The sequence below is a fragment of the Crinia signifera genome, chromosome 3 (genome assembly GCF_055691185.1).
Source record: "Crinia signifera chromosome 3, ASM5569118v1, whole genome shotgun sequence".
Lineage (NCBI taxonomy): Eukaryota > Metazoa > Chordata > Amphibia > Anura > Myobatrachidae > Crinia > Crinia signifera.
This window is the reverse complement of record NC_139219.1, coordinates 142,454,942-142,482,137: the sequence shown is the minus strand read 5'-3', so window position 1 is coordinate 142,482,137 and position 27,196 is coordinate 142,454,942. Positions and strand designations below refer to the sequence as shown.

The window sequence follows — 27,196 nt, the reverse complement described above, 5'->3', positions numbered from 1 at the left end:
CCGGGGACTGCATACCGTTCAGAGGATACTTTTGGAGATGCTGATAGAATTGCAAATACAATTCTAGTGTTAAGGTCCCCATACACTATGCAATTTGGGCTCTTTTCCTATGATTGCAGTCAGTCACAGAAAAAGAGCCCAAATGTCAGGTGACTGACAGGAGGTGCAATTGCTTTTGAGCCGGGCTGGGAACACATGCAATATATTTCATGCAAAAGGAATTAATGCAATATATCTCATGCGATCCTGCCACTCTGGACTTTCCAAGGGGGAATTGCGGGAAACTTCTCAGACTGGAGAATCAAGAGCACTGGTTATGTAACACTAATGCTTTACATCTTTTAACACTTATCTCACACTTAACACATAGCAGAGTTATACATATATCTATAACAAATTCTAGGATTACACTGCCAGCTGATCTACTCATATCATTTTATCAGTGTCAACAGTGCAGTGCTGATTCCTGGACATCTGTTGCTAAGCAAAGGGTATGTAACAGTAAACAGATGCAAACATTGACTATGCAGGAGAAATGGTTCATATTCAGCATTTCCTACATTCTTTCTACATAATACTGTACCTACATTAGCATTTACAGTAAGTTTATATATATAGCTCCTACAAAAAGGCATGTAATACTAAATGGTAATTGAGCCCATATGGTGTCATCGTACGTGATGAAACCATACGGGCTCATTGACCATTTAGGATTACATGCCTTTTTGTAGGAGCTTACCCTCTGGTGTGTATATATTATAGATTATGCTATTCATTTAATATTGCACAGTATTGTGATGTTAGTTTCATTATATAGATATTTGTTCTATTTGCTATGTGATTTCTGTATTTCTATATTATGTAATTTATGTATTGTTTTCGATCATGATGTAATTCTGGTGTTTTATATCAGCCTGAGTCTCCTTTTGCCGTGTTTGTTTTTAAGGCGCTGTTTGTTTCACGTTGACCGGCATTCTAAGCTCCCATCTGCAGGGATGACGTCACTTGCGGGCACCAGTTGTCATGGTTGCATAGCCCGCTTGTTTGAGTGGTTACCATGGCTCCGTAAGGCTGTGGTGGTGTCTCCTGATGATGTGGAGATTAGGAATGCGGGAAACGTGAACCGGCGTACACGCTGGTGAGGGGATATAAGGTCAGTGTTTATTGTTTTATGTCATGTCTGATGATGATTTATTAAAAATCGAAACGTTGCTGTTCACGCCTGCCTAAGTGATTTCTTTCCGGAACTGGGTGCTGCTGTGATCAGACAGTCGGAGGATGTATATGTGACCCCCACCATAGGGTTGCCAGCAGGCATCGGTCATCTTTGCAGCGGTATTTGGGTGTGCCTGGCTATCTGGAACTTTATATATAAGTTATAAGCTAAGAGCAGATAATAGAGACCAGTGTGTGGGGCACTCCAAACATCCGTTATTTTTGCGGTAAAAGCATTAGTTTTATGGCAACATTTCAATACCAACACGGTATTGTTGTCAGGCTAAAAACACAAAATATGAACATACCTTTAATAACATCCAGTGACATCCCCAGTGGCAGCCACTGAACGCCTTTTTTGATTGGGGCATTTGGGATGTTCGCTACATAAGTTAAAGCTTTATAATGAATATGTTTGGAAGCCTTTCTACCGGATAAAAAGGATCTTAAGTCACAGAGAGATTTCTAGTGATATCAGCTGCAAACGCATCTGAACTGCTCACCTAGGGGGTCATTCTGGTTGGCTCGCTAAGCAGCAAAAGCCTTTCTAACGCTGCCACCGGGCTTGCGAACGCACATCCCCGCCGCTTTGCGAATGGATGAGTTGCATAAACATCCATTCTCAGGGTTGCGTATGGGGTAAAAATCATTCGATTTTAACCCTGCTCGCAAATCTAAGTCAGTCTTGGCTGACTTAGACTTGCAGCATCCGGGTCCAAAAACTGGGACATCAGCTGCCCTCCTGCATTCAAATTGGGAAGCCCAGTGTTTTCCTGGGCGCACTCAGCAGCTTGTGTCCCCCTGCAATACCTGATGTCCCCCCCCCCCCCTTGTGCGAATGCCACGGCGACTATGCAACTAAGTTTGTCATCTGGAAATATTTGATATTACAGCATAAAATAAGATTATGTATGTCCTATGTGTTCCATTTCCAACCTGGCAACACTCCACACTTTTATAGCAAATGAGCCCTCAACACCTTTGCTTATTAGTGCAAGGAATTCAAAGCAGTTAGCCAAGAGAAATGTCAGCATACAGTATGCTATTGCCTGGGTTCTTGGCTCCTGATTGGCCGCTAAGGCGGCCAATAGAAATCATTCTGAGAAGAGGCGCAGAGTATGAAACATCTCTGCGTGTCTTCTCAGTGCGGGGAGCGCCGACAGCTTGAAGAATACCTGGACTACGGCGGATCAAGAGAAGACATCTTCGCCACAGGACCAGGTGAGTTGGATTTCCTTCCACAGCTCCACCATGGATTACTTCGGACCCGAACACAGCCATGGACCTGGAGGACGACACAGATGCCGACATGGAGGACAACACAGGACACCGGACACCAGGACAGAGGGCTACCTAGGGGCTCAAGATAGGTAAGTATCAGTATGTGTGTAATGGATGTATTAAAGTTTTATTTTCATTGTGTCAGTGTGTATTTATTGTACTATTTTTATTACTGTGGAATTACAAGTGCCAGCGGGCCCTTTAATGCCCGCAGGCTGGGACTTGTGGTTCTCCAAGTCCCAGCTTGCGAGGGAGGCTTGCTGGGACTCATAGTTCCAAAGTTTTAAACAATAGTGTTTCACAATGAAATCAGCCCTATACACCTATTTTTTACGAATTCATATTAGTAAATTTCCCCCTAACTATCATTCAAAGACCCGTGTCTGTCAGGGGTTTTGGATTTGCCGTCCTGAGGTGGGCGGGACAAAACTCACCATGAGTTCTGGTGGTCAGGGATAATTGGATAATAGCATACAGGGAATCCACTAGCGATGGTAATTGAGATCAGCTAATTTAATATCCTACACCCCTCCGTGCAAGTATAGAATAAAAAAATTGTGTGTGCCCATTACTTTTGTCACTTTCATGTTATTTCAGTGAAAAACATGGGTTTTTCTTTTGTCATGGAAGGTTACCAACAAATTTGCCCACGGCTTTATAATATAGCCACTTTCATCATTACATCTAGCAAGGTAAAAATCCCTACTTTACAGATATTCTGTAAGAAAATTATACATTTTTATATTAATTTAGAACAGTTTGCTTCTGTGCAAGAGGTGCAGTCTGAGACAGCGGGGCAGGCTGCAGTTATTTCCAATCATTCATTATTTGGCTGTCTGTATTTCCTAGAAACCTTTGTTTTGAATGTTGGAACTGTATTTTCTGGTGGTAAAAGTTGTTTCTTAACTGTGTTTTCCTTTTTGCTATGCTAAAATTAGCTTATAGTTATAAATACATACTACATCACCACAGCTTGCGTGTATATATATATATATATATATATATATATATATATATATATATATATATTTCAAAGAATAGCTCTAAGACACTGGCGCTTAAGACTATTAAACCATGTATAAAGTGATAAGTGTAGAGAAAATATATTTTTCAGGTGATATTTACAAATATAATTTTAAGAATATAATTGTAAGACTTCTTATGCATAGATTATATACTATTAAATAAAATAAGATAGAAAGTGCACAGTCTAGAGGGTGGCAGCCCAATTCTCTATGTGTCGACTTGGTTGGTCAGACAGAGATTTTTTGTGGGGGGGAGGGGGGGGGGAGAGAAAACAGGCGCCCGATCTTATTTAACTTTCAAATATGACCACAGAACTTGAATGAGTTAAGTATATAAAAAACATTTAATTTTCACAATTATCATATACACAATATATATATATATATATATAAAAGTGATGTCATCACCATGACAACATAACACACATGCCGACACGCTATGCGCTCCATCAGACGGCTGTACCTCCCTCCGACTTACGTCTCTGCGCCTGCGGTCCATAGAACGACTTCCGCGTTCCACAGGAGACGGACACGATGACGCACATCCGGCAATAGCAGAACTTCCGGCTTTGACGGACCAGCTCCGGTGTAAAAGTATTTCTACACGGAATTATATCTCTCGGGAACATATCTTAAGAATCATATAAAGTGTATACCTAAATATAGCCCCCCAAAAATCTTTTTTAACATCAATCAAGGAAACTAGATTCCGGAAAGATACTTCCGGTTCCGGACATAACCACACCCCTAGTAAATTGATCATAGGATATAAACCCCCACACAGCAGTAGTCCCTATTATCCTGTTCCCCTTGAAGAAGTCCACAGCTGGACGAAACGCATTGGGACCCCTCCACCTATCCTCTGAGCCGCCAAGCCTTGGACTGAGACCCTGTCCTTGAGTCCAGATTCAAGAAAGGACTGTTTTAGAAAAACTTTTAGCGAGCCAAGTACCCCAAAATGTTTTTATCATCCATATTCATTGAACCCCTGTCTTTCAGCCTATTGTTTCCCCATCCCATTCCCCATTTTTTTCTGTATATTAACCTAAAACTTTTATAAATATATATATTGTGTATATGATAATTGTGAAAATTAAATGTTTTTTATATACTTAACTCATTCAAGTTCTGTGGTCATATTTGAAAGTTAAATAAGATCGGGCGCCTGTTTTCTCTTCCCCCCCCCCTCCCCCCACAATATATATATATATATATATATATATATATATATATATATATATATATATATATATATATATATATATATATATATATATATATATATATATATATATATATATAAATATATATATGAAAAAGGAAATAAGAGTTCAGAGTGCGCTACCAGAAATTACACAGTTTTTTTAAAACACAATATGATTTAATATAAAAGCCTTATAGGCAATACATAAAAGTGAAGAAATACAACAGCTTTTTTATTTCAGCAAGTTTCTGTTATTCATTTGGTGAAGCAGGCCCAACGCGTTTCGTCATGGAAATGACTTCATCAGGGGCTTATATGTAACATTTTTGATAACCAAATGGCACTGTAAATTCAATACTGATAAAAAATTGTAAATAAAAAATTTCATTTGTACATTTAGAATAAAGAGACATTTTTTGGTGATGAAGGATATAGAACGGAGAGGAGGATGAGGGAGAGAAATCGAAAAAAGGAATGATATATATATATACACAATATACAAAACGTGATTGATTTATACATGATTTCATTACTAATTACATGGTTTAAAGTTCGTGAAAAGTTGTGATTCAATTCTGTGATAAACTAATACATACATTTAATAATGTTAAGTTTACCAGGGGATCGTGCTGATCCTAATTCATATGGTTATATATAATACCAATGTGATTCAGTGATGAACATATACATACAATTGATGAATATTTACAGAGGGATCTTCCTGATCCTGATGTATGTGATTAAATACATATAACAACAATATTAAGAATTAATATTAAACAATTATAAATCTCGTGTTTAGATGAGTGAATACCCCACCCAGGTGAAGAAGAAAAATATAAAATAATTGTATATATATACCTTTGTACAACTTCAATTATCATATACACTGGTCGATTTGTGTGATTTACACTGGTCGAGTTGTGTCAATAATACAGTATCGAAAAAGAAACAACATCTGGAGGAGAGATATAGTAATAGAATAAATGTTCTAAAATATGGAGTAACCAAAATATCTTCTTGTGGAGAACTGCTGGTTTTATCTACTTACAGAAGCTTGTTTGTACCCGTGATCTAGGGAAGGAGCAATGGCCAGTTCTTTTTAAGGGCCTGATATGCGGGGGTTAATAACCACAGAATAAAGCCTCAAAGTAATTCCTTTGTGACAAAATGGTCCCATCTAAAAATGAGTCAAAATGTGGACAATTGACTTAAATGTACATACATAAGATACTTATATGGCAGTGATTGAAAAACCAAAGATAAGGATAACCACTTACATGTGTTAGGGCAACCGGGTGTGCACTCTCTGGAATCCAAAAGCTGAATGGATACCAGTGTGTTCTGGTGGATATATATAGGGATTTCAGGAGTGACATCACTTCCTGTATGGATTTGATTACTCTTAGACTTTAATGCTTAAATAAGCTTCTCCAGCTTATATTTGGATGACCAAATGTTATTCAATTCTTTAGGTATGATGTCCTTAAACTATGGACATAGCACTAAGCTTTAATATTGCTTTCCTAAGCTTGTAAAACCTTAATTAGGTGGTGGTACTTGAAATTTTGCCCTTACTTAGCACTGCTGAAGTGGTCCTACCTTTAATAGCTTCCCCGTTTTTGGTGAAACAAAATCACTAGGCAGAAATGGCCGCGGTGATCCTTATTAGAAATGATTCACCTCTCTCCGCTTTCTGCTGGGGATTAGATGAGGGGACATTGAATTATTACTTATCCTATATAAATAGAGGGGACATTGAATTATTACTTATCCTATATAAACACCTTGTGTACTGCGCTCTCTGCTGGGGGTTAGATATAGAACATTGAATTAGATATGGAACATTGAATTTTATGCACCATATATGAAAAAAAAAAAATGTTTTTTTTTTTTTTAAATATTTCTATTAATTTATTTAATCCTACTTAGATGTCAGGAAATTAATTTTATATTTCTCTTAACCCCTTCCTGACAGAGCCTGTTTTTGCCTTCCTGACAGAGCCCTTTTTTTCAATTCTGACATGTCTCACTTAAGTGGGGATAACTTTTTTTGCTTTTACTTATCCCAGTGATTTTGAGATTGTTTTTTCGTGACACATTGTACTTCAAGTTAGTGGTAAATTTTCGTCGATACAGTCTGTGTTTTTTTGTGAAAAATACCAAAATATCGTGAGAAAATGGAAAATTTTGCGATTTGCAAAATGTTAAATTTTCTGCTTGTGAGACAAATAATCTTACCACTCAAAATAGTGAATAACTAACATAGACCATATGTCTACTTTATGTTTCCATCATTATTTCAACCTCATTTTCATTTTTTTGGACACTAGGAGGCTTAAAATATGAATAGCAAATTCTCAAATTTTCAAGAAAATTTCAAACACTGATTTTTTTAGGGACCAGGTCAGTTATGATGTGACTTTGAGGGACTTGTATGTGAGACACCCCCATAAATGATGCCATTTCAAAAACTGCACCCCTCACAGTATTCAAAACAGCATTTTGGAAGTTTGTTAACCCTTTAGGTGTTTCACAGGAATTAAAACAAAGTGTAGGTGAAATTTCAAAATTTCATTTTTTTTTCGGATTTTCAATTTTAATACATTTTTCTAAGGAACACAGTAGATTTTACTAGAGAAATGTGACTAAAAATTGATTCCCCCAATTCTTTGGTTTTCATAAATATCCTATATGTGGCCCTAGTATGCACGGTGACCAAACCACAGGCTTCATAATAGAAGGAGCACCTACTTGATTTTGGAGCCTCCTTTTTATGAGATTATTTTTTAGGCACCATGTAGGTTTCTAGGCACCATAAAATGCTAAAAGTTAGGTACCCCCCCACAAGTGACCCCATTTTGCAAACTACACCCTTCAGGGAATTCATCAAGGGGTATAGTGTACATTTCAAACCCCCAGGGGTTTCACCAATTGTGGTACAACTGGGCAGTGAAAATGAAAAAAATAAATTTTTCATTTTCACAGCTCAGTTGTATCAAAATTGGTGAAACCCCGGGGGGTTTGAAATGTACACTATACCCCTTGATGAATTCCCTGAAGGGTGTAGTTTGCAAAATGGGGTCACTTGTGGGGGGGTTCCACTGTATGGGTGTTTCGGGGGTCATTCAACCAGAATCTGTGCTGCAAAATCCAAAAATCACTCCTTCCCTTCTGAGTCCTGCCATGCACCCAACTGGTATTTTTTGGTCACATGTGAGGCATTGCCGTACTCGGGAGAAATTGGGGCACAGATTTTGGGGTGCTTTTTCTCCTTCATACCTTGTGAAAAATAAAAATTTTGAGCCAGAACTGCATTTTTCTGTAAAAAAATGTAATTTTTTACAGAAAAATGCAGTTCTGGCTCAAAATTTTTAATTTTCACAAGGAATGAAGGAGACAAAGCACCCCAAAATCTGTGCCCCAATTTCTCCCGAGTACGGCAATGCCTCACATGTGACCAAAAAATACCAGTTGGGTGCATGGCAGGACTCAGAAGGGAAGGAGTGATTTTTGGTGGTGGAATGAATGGTGGGTGCTATGTCGCATTAGCAAGACCCCCGAAGCACCAATACAGTGGAACCCCCCCACAAGTGACCCCATTTTGGTCACCAGCTTTGGGATGGGGGCTGGCGCTGCGGCTGGCGGGGGGGTGGGAGCGGTGCTGGCGCTGCGGCAGCCGGGTGGGTGGGAGGGAGGGGGGCTGCCGGGTGGGAGGGGGGGGGGGCTGGCGATCGGTGGTGATCGGTGCTGTACAGCACCGATCACTGTGTTACCGAGCGGCTTAGCCGCCGGTAACACAGAAAACGCTGCAATTGGCTGTTCACATTTGAACAGCCAATCGCAGCGATCGCCGCGAGGGGGGATGTCTGCTGTCAGGGACAGCAGACATCTCCAAACTGTCACCGCGTCTATAGACGCGGTGACAGTAAAACCATGACGTATATATACGTCTTCGGTCGGGAAGTACCTCCCGACCATGACGTATATATACGTCATATGTCGGGAATATCTATGTATATATATGTGTGTGTGTGTGTATGTATATGTATATATGTGTATATATGTGTGTATATATATATGTATATATATATATATATATATATATATATATATATATACGGAGGTTTACACAGCGGCACTCAAAAGTCTTGTAAAGGTGTAATAAAAATCCTTTATTAGCGCCCAACGGCGTTTCGGGGATCTCTCCCCCGTCTTCAGGGGCTTAGTGGCTTAAAAACAGTGTTCACATACACAATATATATAGCAGGAACAATGAACATACATTTAAAAACGATTGATCTCACCTGTCCGGCGCCGCCGCCCTCTCCGGAAGTCTCCCACGTGGGTATCTCCGTCAATGGTATTGGACGGCGGCGCCGGGCTGTGACATCATCACACAACAAGGACTGGTTGCCAAGCAACTCACTGCAGCCGGCTGTTGATAAAAAAAACAATATAACGGACTCAGCGCATATATTATCCAATTGATATGAGCCTTGCTGTGATAAGCATTAAAAATACATGTAATAAAAACATAGATTAAAAGCTTTGTAATGCTGTCATATAGTGAATCCCCATATTGCAGTATAATACACAATAAAGTACCACCATTTAACTCTGTAAGTCTGCGTGGTCTGAAGAATGAAATGATGTATGTCTGACTGCACATGGAGCGCTACTGGACAGCATAAGAACATGACAAGAAATGCATAACAATAGATTCCTACAAGAAGCATTGTAAGCCCAGGGCTTCATTTAACCCTTTAGGTGCCAGGGTGTTTAATGTAAAAATCAAGACCTACCCTTATTGCAAAACAATAGACTCTTACCCAGTTATACCAGGGGTAGAAATATAAGGGATCAAGTGGTGAAATTGGACATAACCCCATTATTAAAGAAACAGCATACTCATTTTTTAACCCAGAAAATAGGTTGCCATAGATGCTTAGGGTGTACTACCTGCAATACTTTAATTCCCAGTAAAACGTTTAATCACCCCCAAACTGGCAAAAAGATCAAAATCTTACATTCGGTGACCTGTACTACCACCTACATTATTTATATTTTGACATGTCCGTGTGGCTTGTCCTATGTGGGCAAGACACAGAGGCAATTTCGTGAACGCATGGCACAACATCGTAGTGCGATCAAACAGGCACTAGCCAGCGGGCACAGTGATCAACCTGTGGCCAGACACTGGGCACAGAATAAACATACAGTGCCCAGTATTAGAGCCATAATTATTGACCATGTCCCTTTGACTGTGAGAGGGGGTAACAGGGATAAAATCCTGTTACAGAGGGAAAGCAGATGGATTTTTACATTAACCCCTTCACGACATTTGACGTATATATACGTCATGGCCGGGAAGTACTTCCCGACCGTTGACGTATATATACGTCATGGCTTAAAACTGTCACTGCGTCTAGAGACGCAGTGACAGAGGGACGATGTCTGCTGTCCCTGACAGCAGACATGTCCGTGCATGCCCAGGGGGGGCGGCGATGCCGCCCCCCCGTCGGCGATCGCTGTGATTGGCTGTTCATTGTGAACAGCCATTCACAGCGTTTTCTGTGTCACGTTATTCGCCGGTGACACGGGATCGGAGGTGATTGGTGCTGTAAAGTACAGCACCAATCACCGCGGGGTGTAAGGGTGACACTGGTGTCACCCCACCTCACCCCTCCCGCCCCCAAAGGCCGTGATTGGTTCGTCGGACCGACGGACCAATCACAGCCATGGAGGGGGGTTTAAACTAACGGTGACTGCACTGCAGACGCCATTCCGGTCTGGAATAGCGTGCAGTGCGGTCACCGTGCCCAGCTGCCGCCTATACTGACCAGAACCCATCCAAAATACTTACCTGATCATTGAGATTGCTTATGCTTGTGACATCTTGTGACATCCTGTGACATCTTGTGCTGCTGCGATTTATTAGATAGAGAGAGAGTTAGAGAGAGAGAGATAGAGAGAGATAGAGAGAGATAGAGAGGCCTAGTGCTATATTTTGTGCTGCTGCAGTGTGATAGAGCTATAGATAGAGAGATAGAGAGAGATAGAGAGAGAGAGATAGTGACAGATTGTGCTATATATTTTTTATATAACTGAAAGAGATAGAGAGAGATAGAGAGAGATAGAGAGGCCTAGTGCTATATTTTGTGCTGCTGCAGTGTGATAGAGCTATAGATAGATAGAGAGAGATAGAGAGAGATAGAGAGAGAGAGATAGAGAGATAGTGACAGATTGTGCTATATATTTTTTTTATAACTGACTGCTGCCCCCCCTTTTGTGCTGATCAGTATAAATTAACTGATCAGCAACTTTTTGGGGGCGCAGGTTTTTTTTTTATATATAGATATACCTGTCAGTGCTGCTGCTGCAGTGTCATAGAGTGATAGATAGTGAGAGATAGAGAGATAGAGAGAGATAGTGACAGAGAGTGATAGAGAGTGCTAAATTTTGTGTCTGCTGCCCCCGCCTTTTGTGCTGATCACTATATCTGAGGTGATCAGCAACTTTTTAGGGGTGCAGAGGTTTTTTTTTTTTTTAATCAAATTCCTGTTGCCTTTGAGCGCTGTTCAGTGACGGACGTTACTGACCAACATCTGTGCTCAATTTTTGGCGCAGGACCTTTTTTTTTTTTAACCCCTTCCATTTTTTTTTTTTTAACCCCTTCCATTTTTTTTTTAACCCCTTCCATTTTTTTTTAACCCCTTCCATTTTTTTTTTTAACCCCTTCCATTTTTTTTTTTTTGAACCCTTCAATTTTTTTATTTTTGTATTTTTTTTTTTTTCTGCACTACATACATACACACTACATACCCCCCGGGTATAAAGTTTGTACCCCCCCCTACACTATACACGTGTTGAAACATTTCACTACCAGTAACACAAAAATATAAATGGCATCCCAAATGTCATCCCAAATGTCGTCCCAGTCATCCAGGAGAATGTATTCGGTGGAGGAGGCATATGCCATGCTTGCCTCTGACTCTGACACAGCAAGTGAGGCAAGCGGGGAATTTGAAGGATTTGTCTTAAGCTCCTCTTCCTCCTCTGATGATGAGGGACCCCCTCAAAGACGCCCCCGTAGAGCAGCTGAGACCCCCCCCCAATAATTGATCTCGTATGGACCCCACCACCAGACAATTTTGAGCCCCAGGTTCCTGAGTTTTTGGCCATCCCAGGAATCCAATTTGATTCAACAGGTCTCAGAGAAATTGACATTTTTAAATTATTTTTCTCTGATGATTTTATAAATTTAATGGTGGACCAAACTAATTTATATGCCCAGCAGTTTATTGCTCAAAACCCCACGTCATCATTTGCTAGGTGGACCCCTGTAGATGCAGTAGAGATGATGACGTTTTGGGGTCTGGTGTTACATATGGGCATAGTAAAAAAGCCACAAATTAGGCAATATTGGAGTACAGATGTTCTGTACAGCACCCCATTTCACCGTATGGCCATGCCCCGGGCTCGTTTTGAGGCAATCCATAAATTTATACATTACACCGATAATGCACAGTGCCCACCCAGAGATGATCCCACCTTTGACAGGCTATTCAAAGTCAGGCCGGTCATTGATCATTTCAGTGCCAAATTTGCAGAGCTATACATCCCTGATAAATGTATTAGTATCGACGAGTCCCTTATACATTTTAAAGGAAGGGTTAAATTCCGCCAGTACCTTCCCAGTAAGAGGGCAAGGTATGGGATAAAAATGTATAAGCTGTGTGAAAGCACCACAGGGTACACCCACAAGTTTAGGGTATATGAAGGGAAGGATTCAAGAATTGAACCACCAGAATGCCCCCCCTCCCTCGTAGGTGTTAGTGGAAAAATTGTCTGGGATTTAATGCACCCCTTCCTGGATAAGGGTTATCACCTCTATGTGGATAACTTTTACACCAGCATCCCCCTGTTTAAGGCCCTTGGTTCAAGAGGTACAGCAGCTTGCGGTACTGTGCGCAAGAACCAAAGAGGCCTCCCCAAAACGCACATTGCCCAAGTAATGAGAAGGGGTGAAAGCAGGGGAATATGCACCGAAAATATGTTGTTGGTCAAATATAAGGACAAGAGGGATGTCCTTATACTGACAACAATTCATGGAGACAGTACCACCTCCATCCCTGTACGAGGTACCAGTACCCACACCTCAAAACCAAATTGTATCCTAGATTACAATAAGTACATGGGTGGAGTGGATCTTTCAGATCAGGTACTGAAGCCGTACAGTGCCCTGCGGAAAACAAATATCTGGTACAAGAAGCTGGCCGTGTATATCATCCAGATGGCACTGTATAACGCTTACGTGCTATTCCGTTCTACCGGCCAGAGGGGGACATTTATGCACTTTCAAGAGGAAGTCATAAAGAGCCTAACATTTGGGAATCAGCAGGCAGAGGGCCCCAGTACTTCTAGTACTGGCCCCCGTATTGTACCAGGGCAGCATTTTCCCAACGAAATCCCCTCCACTGCAAGAAAGGGCAGGACACAAAAAAGGTGCAAAGTTTGCTATAAAAAGGGAATAAGAAAGGAAACTATTTTCCACTGTGAAACTTGCCCCGACAAACCCGGCCTATGTATAAAGGAGTGTTTCAAAATATACCACACATCGATGGATTATTAGGTTCATCATTTCACCGTGCATCGGGGGTCTTGCTAATGCCACATAGCACCCACCATTCATTCCACCAGAATCTGAGCTGCAAAATCCAAAAATCACTCCTTCCCTTCTGAGTCCTGCCATGCACCCAACTGGTATTTTTTGGTCACATGTGAGGCATTGCCGTACTCTGGAGAAATGGGGGCACAGATTTTGGGGTGCTTTGTCTCCTTCATTCCTTGTGAAAATGAAAAATTTTGAGCCAGAAGTACATTTTTGTGTAAAAAAATTTAATTTTTCATTTTCACAGCCCAGTTGTACCAAAATTGGTGAAACCCCTGGGGGTTTGAAATGTACACTATACCCCTAGATGAATTCCTTGAGGGGTGTAGTTTGCAAAATGGGGTCACTTGTGGGGGGGTTCCACTGTATTGGCAATGCAACATAGCACCCACCATTCATTCCACCAAAATCTGTGCTGCAAAATCCAAAAATCACTCCTTCCCTTCTGAGTCCTGCCATGCACCCAACTGGTATTTTTTGGTCACATGTGAGGCATTGCCGTACTCGGGAGAAATTGGGGCACAGATTTTGGGGTGCTTTTTCTCCTTCATACCTTCTGAAAATGAAAAATTTTGAGCCAGAACTGCATTTTTGTGTAAAAAAATGTAATTTTTCATTTTCACTGCCCACTTGTATCAAAATTGGTGAAACCCCTGGGGGTTTGAAATGTACACTATACCCCTAGATGAATTCCCTGAGGGGTGTAGTTTGCAAAATGGGGTCACTTGTGGGGGGGTTCCACTGTATTGGCAATGCAACATAGCACCCACCATTCATTCCACCAAAATCTGTGCTGCAAAATCCAAAAATCACTCCTTCCCTTCTGAGTCCTGCCATGCACCCAACTGGTATTTTTTGGTCACATGTGAGGCATTGCCGTACTCGGGAGAAATTGGGGCACAGATTTTGGGGTGCTTTTTCTCCTTCATACCTTCTGAAAATGAAAAATTTTGAGCCAGAACTGCATTTTTGTGTAAAAAAATGTAATTTTTCATTTTCACTGCCCACTTGTATCAAAATTGGTGAAACCCCTGGGGGTTTGAAATGTGCACTATACCCCTAGATGAATTCCCTGAGGGGTGTACTTTGCAAAATGGGGTGACTTGTGGGGGGGTTCCACTGTATTGGTGCTTTGGGAGTCTTGCTAATGCAACATGGCACCCACCATTCATTCCACCAAAATCTGTGCTGCCAAATCCAAAAATCACTCCTTCCGTTCTGAGTCCTGCCATGCGCCCAACTGGTATTTTTTGGTCACATGTGAGGCATTGCCGTACTCGGGAGAAATTGGGGCACATATTTTGGGGTGCTTTGTCTCCTTCATTCCTTGTGAAAATGAAAAATTTTGAGCCAGAACTGCATTTTTGTGTAAAAAAATGTAATTTTCCATTTTCACATCCCAGTTGTATCAAAATTGGTGAAACCCCTGGGGGTTTGAAATGTACACTATACCCCTAGATGAATTCCCTGAGGGGTGTACTTTGCAAAATGGGGTGACTTGTGGGGGGGTTCCACTGTATTGGTGCTTTGGGAGTCTTGCTAATGCAACATGGCACCCACCATTCATTCCACCAAAATCTGTGCTGCCAAATCCAAAAATCACTCCTTCCCTTCTGAGTCCTGCCATGCGCCCAACTGGTATTTTTTGGTCACATGTGAGGCATTGCCGTACTCGGGAGAAATTGGGGCACAGATTTTGGGGTGCTTTGTCTCCTTCATTCCTTGTGAAAATGAAAAATTTTGAGCCAGAACTGCATGTTTGTGTAAAAAAATGTAATTTTCCATTTTCACATCCCAGTTGTACCAAAATTGGTGAAACCCCTGGGGGTTTGAAATGTACACTATACCCCTAGATGAATTCCCTGAGGGGTGTACTTTGCAAAATGGGGTGACTTGTGGGGGGGTTCCACTGTATTGGTGCAACATAGCACCCACCATTCATTCCACCAAAATCTGTGCTGCCAAATCCAAAAATCACTCCTTCCCTTCTGAGTCCTGCCATGCGCCCAACTGGTATTTTTTGGTCACATGTGAGGCATTGCCGTACTCGGGAGAAATTGGGGCACAGATTTTGGGGTGCTTTGTCTCCTTCATTCCTTGTGAAAATGAAAAATTTTGAGCCAGAACTGCATGTTTGTGTAAAAAAATGTAATTTTCCATTTTCACATCCCAGTTGTATCAAAATTGGTGAAACCCCTGGGGGTTTGAAATGTACACTATACCCCTAGATGAATTCCCTGAGGGGTGTACTTTGCAAAATGGGGTGACTTGTGGGGGGGTTCCACTGTATTGGTGCTTTGGGAGTCTTGCTAATGCAACATGGCACCCACCATTCATTCCACCAAAATCTGTGCTGCCAAATCCAAAAATCACTCCTTCCCTTCTGAGTCCTGCCATGCGCCCAACTGGTATTTTTTGGTCACATGTGAGGCATTGCCGTACTCGGGAGAAATTGGGGCACAGATTTTGGGGTGCTTTGTCTCCTTCATTCCTTGTGAAAATGAAAAATGTTGAGCCAGAACTGCATTTTTGTGTAAAAAAATGTAATTTTTCATTTTCACTGCCCAGTTGTATCAAAATTGGTGAAACCCCTGGGGGTTTGAAATGTACACTATACCCCTAGATGAATTCCCTGAGGGGTGTACTTTGCAAAATGGGGTGACTTGTGGGGGGGTTCCACTGTATTGGTGCTTTGGGAGTCTTGCTAATGCAACATGGCACCCACCATTCATTCCACCAAAATCTGTGCTGCCAAATCCAAAAATCACTCCTTCCCTTCTGAGTCCTGCCATGCGCCCCACTGGTATTTTTTGGTCACATGTGAGGCATTGCCGTACTCGGGAGAAATTGGGGCACAGATTTTGGGGTGCTTTGTCTCCTTCATTCCTTGTGAAAATGAAAAATTTTGAGCCAGAACTGCATGTTTGTGTAAAAAAATGTAATTTTCCATTTTCACATCCCAGTTGTACCAAAATTGGTGAAACCCCTGGGGGTTTGAAATGTACACTATACCCCTAGATGAATTCCCTGAGGGGTGTACTTTGCAAAATGGGGTGACTTGTGGGGGGGTTCCACTGTATTGGTGCAACATAGCACCCACCATTCATTCCACCAAAATCTGTGCTGCCAAATCCAAAAATCACTCCTTCCCTTCTGAGTCCTGCCATGCGCCCAACTGGTATTTTTTGGTCACATGTGAGGCATTGCCGTACTCGGGAGAAATTGGGGCACAGATTTTGGGGTGCTTTGTCTCCTTCATTCCTTGTGAAAATGAAAAATTTTGAGCCAGAACTGCATGTTTGTGTAAAAAAATGTAATTTTCCATTTTCACATCCCAGTTGTATCAAAATTGGTGAAACCCCTGGGGGTTTGAAATGTACACTATACCCCTAGATGAATTCCCTGAGGGGTGTACTTTGCAAAATGGGGTGACTTGTGGGGGGGTTCCACTGTATTGGTGCTTTGGGAGTCTTGCTAATGCAACATGGCACCCACCATTCATTCCACCAAAATCTGTGCTGCCAAATCCAAAAATCACTCCTTCCCTTCTGAGTCCTGCTATGCGCCCCACTGGTATTTTTTGGTCACATTTGAGGCATTGCCGTACTCGGGAGAAATTGGGGCACAGATATTGGGGTGCTTTGTCTCCTTCATTCCTTGTGAAAATGAAAAATTTTGAGCCAGAACTGCATGTTTGTGTAAAAAAATGTAATTTTCCATTTTCACATCCCAGTTGTACCAAAATTGGTGAAACCCCTGGGGGTTTGAAATGTACACTATACCCCTAGATGAATTCCCTGAGGGGTGTAGATTGCAAAATGGGGTGACTTGTGGGGAAAGTTCCTAACTTTTAGCACTTATGGTGCCTAGAAACCTACATGGTGCCTAAAAAAAAATCTCATAAAAAGGAGGCTCCAAAATCAAGTAGGTGCTCCTTCTATTATGAAGCCTGTGGTTTGGTCATCGTGCACACTAGGGCCACATATAGGATATTTTTGAAAACACAAGAATTGGGGGAATCAATTTTTAGTCACATTTCTCTAGTAAAATCTACTGTATTTGTTATAAAAATGTATTAAAATTGAAACTCTGCAAAAAAAAAAGAAATTTTGAAATTTCACCTACACTTTGTTTTAATTCCTGTGAAACACCTAAAGGGTTAACAAACTTCCAAAATGCTGTTTTGAATACTGTGAGGGGTGCAGTTTTTGAAATGGCATCATTTATGGGGGTGTCTCACATACAAGTCCCTCAAAGTCACATCAGAACTGAACTGGTCCCTAAAAAAATCAGTGTTTGAAATTTTCTTGAAAATTTGAGAATTTGCTAGTCATATTTGAAGCCTCCTAGTGTCCAAAAAAATGAAAAGGGGGTTGAAATAATGATGGCAACATAAAGTAGACATATGGTCTATGTTAGTTATTAACTATTTTGAGTGGTATGATTATTTGTCTCACAAGCAGAAAATTTGACATTTTGCATATTGCTAAATTTTCCATTTTTTCACGATATTTTGGTATTTTTCACAAAAAAACACAGACTGTATCGACCAAAATTTACCACTAACTTGAAGTACAATGTGTCACGAGAAAACAATCTCAAAATCACTGGGATAAGTAAAAGCAAAAAAAAGTTATCCCCACTTAAGTGAGACATGTCAGATTTGAAAAAAAGGGCTCTGTCATGAAGGCACAAACTGGCTCTGTCATGAAGGGGTTAAACACCCTGGCACCTAAAGGGTTAAATGAAGCCCTGGGCTTACAATGCTTCTTGTAGGAATCTATTGTTATGCATTTCTTGTCATGTTCTTATGCTGTCCAGTAGCGCTCCATGTGCAGTCAGACATACATCATTTCATTCTTCAGACCACGCAGACTTACAGAGTTAAATGGTGGTACTTTATTGTGTATTATACTGCAATATGGGGATTCACTATATGACAGCATTACAAAGCTTTTAATCTATGTTTTTATTACATGTATTTTTAATGCTTATCACAGCAAGGCTCATATCAATTGGATAATATATGCGCTGAGTCCGTTATATTGTTTTTTTTATCAACAGCCGGCTGCAGTGAGTTGCTTGGCAACCAGTCCTTGTTGTGTGATGATGTCACAGCCCGGCGCCGCCGTCCAATACCATTGACGGAGATACCCACGTGGGAGACTTCCGGAGAGGGCGGCGGCGCCGGACAGGTGAGATCAATCGTTTTTAAATGTATGTTCATTGTTCCTGCTATATATATTGTGTATGTGAACACTGTTTTTAAGCCACTAAGCCCCTGAAGACGGGGGAGAGATCCCCGAAACGCCGTTGGGCGCTAATAAAGGATTTTTATTACACCTTTACAAGACTTTTGAGTGCCGCTGTGTAAACCTCCGTGTATCCAGCCTGTGTTACAGGCTTACTGAAGGCACCATCAGCAAGGTATATTCTGCAGCTTAGGGAGTGCCGGACCAATCGAAAAATATATATATATATATATATATATACACACATATATATATATATATGTGTGTGTGTGTATATATATATATATATATATATATATATATGTATACACACATATATATACACACACACATATACACATGTGTGTATATATATATATATATATATATATATAAAATTCAGCTGATTTCATTTATTTTTATTTTTAGCAGCTCATGCTGCTGCTGCTGCTGCTGCTGTGGGTACGGGGGTGGGCGGGGGGAGCGCACGCTGCGTGCGCTCCGGCTGCGACTGCCGGGTGCTGCTGCCCTGGACGGTGAGCTGCCGGGGGGGTGGGAGGGGGTGTCTGCGGATCGGTGGTGATCGGTGCTGCACCGATCACCACCGATTTCTGTGTTACCGAGCGGCATAGCCGCCGGTAACACAGAAATAGCTGTGATTGGCTGTTCACATTTGAACAGCCAATCACAGCGATCGCCGACCGGGGGGGGCACCCCTGCCCCCCCTGGGCGACGAGGGGGGATGTCTGCTGTCAGGGACAGCAGACATCACCTAACTGTCACTGCGTCTCTAGACGCAGTGACAGTTAGAAGCCATGACGTACATGTACGTCAAATGTCGGGAAGTACTTCCCGACCATGACGTACATGTACGTCAAATGTCGGGAAGGGGTTAATATACATGGAGAATTAATGGATAGCTGGGTTTAATACATATATATATATAATATACATGTAAAAACATTTCAATTATCCATTTTCTACTGGCTTTTAATAAGACCTAATTAACATATTTTAGCTAATATTGGGCGGTTATTATATGAAAAGGAGGAGGAAAGTATGGTGCCAGCATGGATACATCACCAAAGTTACCTCATTCCTTCTTATGTTTGCCTAAATGGTGGCAAAAAAGTGTAAACAACGGTTTAGACCTACTAAATATATTTAAATAAGAATTAGTCCGCATTATATTTGTCTCAATTAAATGGAATTTAAATATAAATCCTCCTCTATAATGAGGGGTGTGTTAAACCCATATACATAGAGAGGTCTGAAATTGGGATGGAACCCCACTCCAGTTTGTTCAATCACTATCATATTTACATCGAGGTCTTCAGGGTGCAACACTACATTCATGGAAACACAAAGAGAATTTTCAAGAATCCAGATGGTGTGACCAAAAAAGTGGGAGATAGATTTTTATATAGAAGGGTTTTGAGAAAAAGGGGGAGAAGATAAGATCAGCAGGTATGGTACTATTTAGAGGAAAGCCACTATGTCAACTCCTTCGTTTAAGCCCTTCGGGCTCAGTGTATCCAGAGTGTATATCCAAAAACTCTCCTTTTTTATTAGTTCTTGGTCCCTGTTGCCCCCTCTTGGGTTGACGGGGACACGCTCAATGATGGTAAAGCTGAAGTTTTCTTTGGTCACCATGGAGTTGTGTTTCTCCAAGTAATGTTTTGGCAGGCTGTGGACTTTTACTTTGTTACGAATATTCCTCATGTGCTCCTGCACACGTATTTTCGCTTGCCTTATAGTTTTGCCTATATAGATCAAATTGCAACAATATATATATATAGGCAGTATGGATGGTGTAATGGCTAGCATTACTGCCTCACAGCATTGAGGTCATGGGTTCATGTTTATTGCACACTTTGGAAGCTGTTATCAGAATCAGAATCAACTTTATTGGCCATGTATGCTTACTAGGAATTTTATTGGCCATGTATGCACACTAGGAATTTTTTGTGGATTTACAGTGCAGCATCAAGCAGGGATGAAGGGGGGGGGAGGCATTACATTCATTACATTAAGACATTACATGTAGGGAACACATGCCCACCGAGTTGCACAGCACCTAGGCAGCCATCAGCAGCGCCACTGGTCACTGTTACAGCCAGGTAGGTAACATTAAGCAGAGACAGTACAGTTATCACACAGGGAACACATACCCACCAAGCTGAACAGTGCCTAGGCAGCCATCAGCGGCGCCACTGGTCGCTGAAACAGCCAGGTAGGTAACAATACAAGCAGAGACAGTACAGTTATCACACAGGGAACATATTTGGCTGAGCTGCACAGCTCCTAGGCAGCCATCAGCGGCGCCACTGGTCGCTGCAGCAGCCAGGTAGGTAACAATACAAGCAGAGACAGTACAGTTATCACACAGGGAACATATTTGGCTGAGCTGCACAGCTCCTAGGCAGCCATCAGTGGCGCCATCTTGATCATGCTGCTCAGAGGCAGCAGTAATAATATTTGTATTTATGTAGCACTTTTCTTCCAAAGCTGACACACCCTGCCAGCTTGTTGCTGGCAGGGTGTGCAACCAGTGAAGGTACAGCATACAGGCTTTGCATACAGTAGGGGTAGAGGTATATGATGAAGAAACAGTAAAACAAAGAGTAATACATAGCTTTCCTCAGCTCAGAGGCGGAGACAGATAGTAATTTGGGAAAAGCAAAATAGAATGTGGCAGTGTTTCGGTTTATGTCCAAATCCAGTCCAAACTCCAGTTCTAACTCATTGCTTGCTTTAGATGACTTGCTTCAGATGATGATGCCAGACAAGCCTTGGCCAGGCTTCTCCAAATTTCCCATTTTAAAGGAAAGTTAGGTCAGCTGGTACAGGGGGAGGGGTTGTTGTTTGCACACATTGCTCAGCTTATCTGATTAAAGGTGGGGGATGTTGTAGGCTCCCAGTAGCAAAACACATTTCCATTGCAGACTGTTCTTTTAAATGAGAAGCATCATGTTTTGAAAAATGGCACTCATGTACCTGTACAGAGGAGATGAGAGATGGTTTGAAAACTTCATTCCAGTTCTAACTCATTGCTTGCTTTAGATGACTTGCTTCAGATGATGATGCCAGACAAGCCTATGCAGGAATTATGTAAAGGAGATCTTTTAATTTAGAACTGTCCCAAATGTGGTTACACAATTAGCTATTTAGTTTGCTACTTTGGCCAATGTAGAGCAATATGTCCCTGTGTGTGTGTGTGTGTGTGTGTGGGCCTCCACTCACAACCAATGATGGTATATATAATACAAAAATAAAATCTCTATTTGTGTGCAGTCACCACTACATGCAACCCCATGGGATCCATTCATCTGGCACTCACAATCATCCAGTTTGGCTACCAACAAGTGTAGGAAAAATAATCACACATTCAATTGTTTGTGTATGATTTTTATATGTGTGGCCAGTTAAATATATAAAATAAATAATAAATGAATTAAATGGTTTCTAGATTATATATGTATGCACAGTTACAAACTAAAGGCATGATGGGGGGTGGGGTCCTGTGTTTAAACATGTGCATCGCAAAGGGTTCAAATACATAAAAAAAAAAACATGGTAAATACAGGTTAGATTTGCATGTAGCGCACACACACGTGAAGGGCAGCTTTATTTTTGCACTGCAGTTTAGATTTTAAAACTGCCCCTCCTTCAGTTCATGAAAGGTGCATAGTTACCCACTCTTGTTTTCTTTGTTTCCCTGAGTGGAAGCCTTGCTTGGCTATCATTGCTAGGGGTGTGTCGAGGCTCTTGCTAACAATGGGGCAGATGTATTAAGCCTGGTGAAGAGATATGGTGGAGATAAACTGGAAGGTGATAACGCACCAGCCAATCAACTCCTAACTGTCATTAGCATCGCATCACACATGCATGTGCTGCACATATTTTTTGTACCGCCCACGGATCGCATTACACGCAAATCCCATGCAAAATCCATGCGTTGAAATTAGATACTCCGATAACGCGTCGCATTGCATGCTGCTATCGCAGTGTGTATGGGGACCTAAAGTAATATGTCATGAATTGGACCCTGGTGTTGCATATAATGACAACAAGGTGAAATAAGAAAGGCAGTGTCCTTCAAAACAAAAATTATAAGGTACTTGTGTATTATCGCGGCGCCCAATTTCATCTAAATCGTATACAATATCGTATGCGATTTTGATGCGATTTAGCGGCCGATTTGCATGCTATTCCATCCTTGCACACCCTCACTATCCAAGTCAGCCCGAAGCGTGGCGAGCGGACGTGGTGCGCGTCCTCCTGACCTGTTCATACCCCTACTATCCACATCGGCGTGGAGTTGAATTTATAAAGTGTGGCGAGCGCAGAAAATTATCCTGAAGCGTGTCGATGGGACACTGATTACTTGACGTGTATTCCCCATCCCCTCGCGGGGCTTGCCATGCTTCGGGATCGTTTTTCGCGTCGCCTCATGGGGCATGCTGCGCTCGCCACGCTTTATAAAATCAACTGCATGCCAATGTGGATAGTGGGGGTATGAACAGGTCAGGAGGACGCGTACCGGAACCCCATCGCTGCGCTCGCAACGCTTCGGGCTAACTTGGATAGTGGGGGTGTGCAAGGATGGAATGGCGGAAAATCGACCGAGAATCGGCCGCTAAATCGCATCCGATTTTTGCATGCGTTTTGCGGCAGATTTAGTGGACGCCGTGATAATACACAAGTACCGATTTTAATAATACAATAATGTTAATTTACAAATGTGTGCTATGTTTTGCAGCATGTAGCGCTAAGTTGCTTCCGCAGTTCCCTCATGTAAAGCGCATGAATATTGGGAGCATGGGTACTTGCGCTCCCACTATCCCGTGAGACTCAAAACATCACATCAACAACAAAAGAGGAGACATCTGTACATTTATTCATAGATCTTTGAAATGTTGTGTCACATGTGCAAGTCACTCAAATTATAATTCGTCATATGCCACATCACAATGTCTCAAACTATTGTACTATGGTATTATATTGTAAATTAAATTCCTTTATCAGAACATTGTCAACCATTATACTTCTCATATTACAACACGTTAAAGCCCTGGGATGCCCCTTTATTCCCTACCAGAGTACATATTCACCACTATAATGTTCTGTCCATTGCACTATCTTCCAGCCCTAGGAAGCTATCTACTGGAAATACTTTTATTGGAGCTGCTTTTATGTTATGCCATTTGCTGAAGCTACGTCTAAAAGCTTAATTGAATCGGAGTCTTCAGAATTTCAATGGCAAAATAATCTGGTGTTATGCAATCATAATGTGTTCTATTTCCTTCATACATTAAACTGATGTTTTCATAATCTGTTTTTATGCTTAAAATACCATGCAAAATGAGTATTGATGCAATTGAATGCTGTATCATGTCCCCATTGAATAAGCATTAGTTAGACCTCGTGTAGGATACAGAGCACAGATCTGGACATCAGTTGTTACAATAAATAATATGCCGTTTAAAAGCACACACAATCATCTTATTTACTAGCAGAATTGATGTATAAACTGATTCCATATTGAATTTTATGTGTAGTATAAATATAATGTGTTAATTTTAAGACCTATTTATGGCATACTTGCCTACTTTTGGGAACTCGTTTCAGGGAGATTCCATACCTCCCAATTTGTACATGGTTAAAATCATCCGACCCTGAATGGGGGTGTAGCTACAAAGAAGGTGGCTGTGGTCTCCAGTAAAGTGGGTATGGCCCAGTGAAGCAACACCCATTTTCATCCTTTGTGGGGGTGTGCCTCCTCCCTGCACTAAAGAGATGCTGTGCACATGCGCACAGCATCTCTTCAGCGATAACCAGTAATCGCTGCCCCCCTTATCAGCCACCCCTGCCTGTGAGACATTGACCCCCCCCCCCCCCAAAGGGACAGTGGGAGAGTCTGCAATTAGCGAAACTGTCCCTCTGTAATCGGTACAGTTGGGAGGTATAAGATACAGATGGTGTGAAAGTTTGCATGGCATGCAGATGAGGGGAACGTGTCTTGCACAAAGGGGTTGGGGCCAGCTTAAGGGCCCCATACATCAGCAATTAATTGTGGCAATTTTCAGATATGGAGATGATCGCCACAATTAATTTTAGATGTGTGGGCTCCCCCTTTTGGCAATTCCAATCAAAATCGCCAATCGATTGCTTAATCAGATTTTTAAACATGCTTAATAATCTGGTATTATCTGCGGATCTTTTTTATGTGTGGGCAATCCCAATTCGTCTTCTTCATCTATTTACATTATGAACAGCTGAAATGACAATCGATTGGGCAATTTCCAGATATGAAGATGCAATCTTTAGATGGAAAAATCTGCCGATCACTGAAATAAATCTGTAATGTGTGGGCAAAGTCAGATAGATTGTAAAATCCATTTATCTGGCCAAAAAATCCCTGTATCTGGAAATCCATAAATTGTGATTGCTGATGTATGACACTAACCAAATAACAAGGGTCACATATACACAGACACAAAGGGACAGTGCCAGTTTACACATGCACACAGGTCAGTGCTACACACACACATGCAGATACAGAACAGTGTTAGCCTATACACGCACACACACATACACACACTAAAAAAGAAACCACAAACCTTGAGGTTACCCTCAATAATTAGGTGCTGAATATAACGATCAACAGAACATTATTTCAAATTATCAATACAGTTTTTAGTGTAAACCTAATCTATAATAATTGGATAATTAAGCAGCAGATTTAAGGTGTGACTGTGCGGCCGCACCTAATCGATTGATAAAATCAATCACCAATCACAGGAAGAACATGAAAAACAATTAAACATTGCACTTCTATTCATGGTGCATATGGATCTGTATTATCATTTGACACAGTTAAATATAAAAAGTTTTTTTTATTTTTAATAAAAATACCACTGATGTATTCTTAATATGAATTGCAGGTGGCCGCCTAACTTTAAAATAGCAATACTACAGTGTTACATAAACTACTGATACAAATGAATTATACAATTTATATCATAATAATGTTTTTTTAATCTTGAATGACCCCACAATAAATCAAGTTATACAAGTTACTATTAATAACTGTTGTATATCCCCAACAAAATGTGGAGCCGCACCTTCACATAGCTAATGGTCATATAAGAAATGGTCATAAATGAAGTGATGACACAGGGTTAACTAGTCCTTATTAGATAATTATTCAAACTGTATTCATCTCAGTATTCTGAAGCTGTAGTTTTGGTAGGTTTGTCCTGCCCCAGAAAAAAACACCACTCAAGGGTTTATGCAAGTAAATAAGTCTTCATATAGATTACTTATCGATGCCGAGTTCTGTAACAAACAGCAAGATGGGTGAGAGGATTCTAACATTAGTCAGGTTGCTAGGTGTTTTATCGTAAGCAGTTACCGAAGAAGACCTCACCATGTTTGATCTGTAAAATGTATATTTCTACAACAGCTAGGAGTTCCCAAAAGCATATAAAATACTTGATTTCTGTGTGCTGGACTGCTATGATTTGGGGTAATCTAGGACTCTTGGTTTTGGGAGAAATTAAGTATCTAACCAATCACACATCTTAAATAACAGAGATTAATGTGAACATACCACATTTTTATGTAGCTAGTACACATGAGAAATTAGGTGGTGGGTGAAGTTAGGTGGGTGGAAATTACATGTTCCTGGGTTAATTACCAAGCTAGACAGTTATTAGGAAATTGGTTATGACATCAAAATGGGAGTAAAACAGATAAAATTATATATACTTTTAATCAACTATGTCAGACTTGGAGGATCAATGCTAAGTTGGTTCTGCATTTTGGCCAACCTGTCCAGCCAGAATAAACAACTTGTAACTATGTGTCTTTTGAAATTGCAACACAAATTTGTCTATGTAAAATGTGACTCCTATTATTTATATCATTTATAGAATTAAGCATCGTCTTTGAGGAAACTATTAGATCACAATATCTATTTTTATCGCTAGATACAGGGGGGGGGAAGAATTATCCGGGTGCTAGTTTAAGTTGCTGAAACTGTGAAATTGTCATATTGGGCCTTATTTTGGTTCATTCTTTCTGACAAAATCCTTCTTAGATGGACAAAACCATGTGCACTGCAGGGGGGGCAGATGTAACATGTGCAGAGAGAATTAGATTTGGGTGAGTAATTTTGTTTCTGTGCAGGGAAAATACTGACTGTTTTATTTTTACACTGCAATATAGATCTCACTTTGAAGTAAAACCCCACCCAAATCTAATTCTCTCTACACATGTTACATCTGCCCCACCTGCAGTGCACATGGTTTTGCCCATCTAAGAAGGATTTTGTCAGAAAGAATGAACCAAAATAAGACCCATTATGTTAGGGGACCTGTTGCCCTCTGATTTCCATGGGTGTGGCAGTAAAGAGCACAGAGATAGAATATCCATTGTATTATATTTGGCTGTGTGTAATACCGGTAAGGGTGATACAATTATTGACTCTTTCCTTAGTCAAGGTCCCAAACAGGAATTCTTACTTGGGTCCTTGACACTTTACTTTGGGGCTAAAATCATT

The 27,196-nt window shown here is 41.1% G+C and overlaps 1 protein-coding gene across 3 annotated transcripts in view; it reads left to right on the top strand.

Moving 5' to 3' along the window:
• Positions 1-27,196, top strand: part of PDE7B (phosphodiesterase 7B) — a 345,772-nt gene that overhangs the window by 291,741 nt on the left and 26,835 nt on the right. The window lies entirely within an intron of this gene.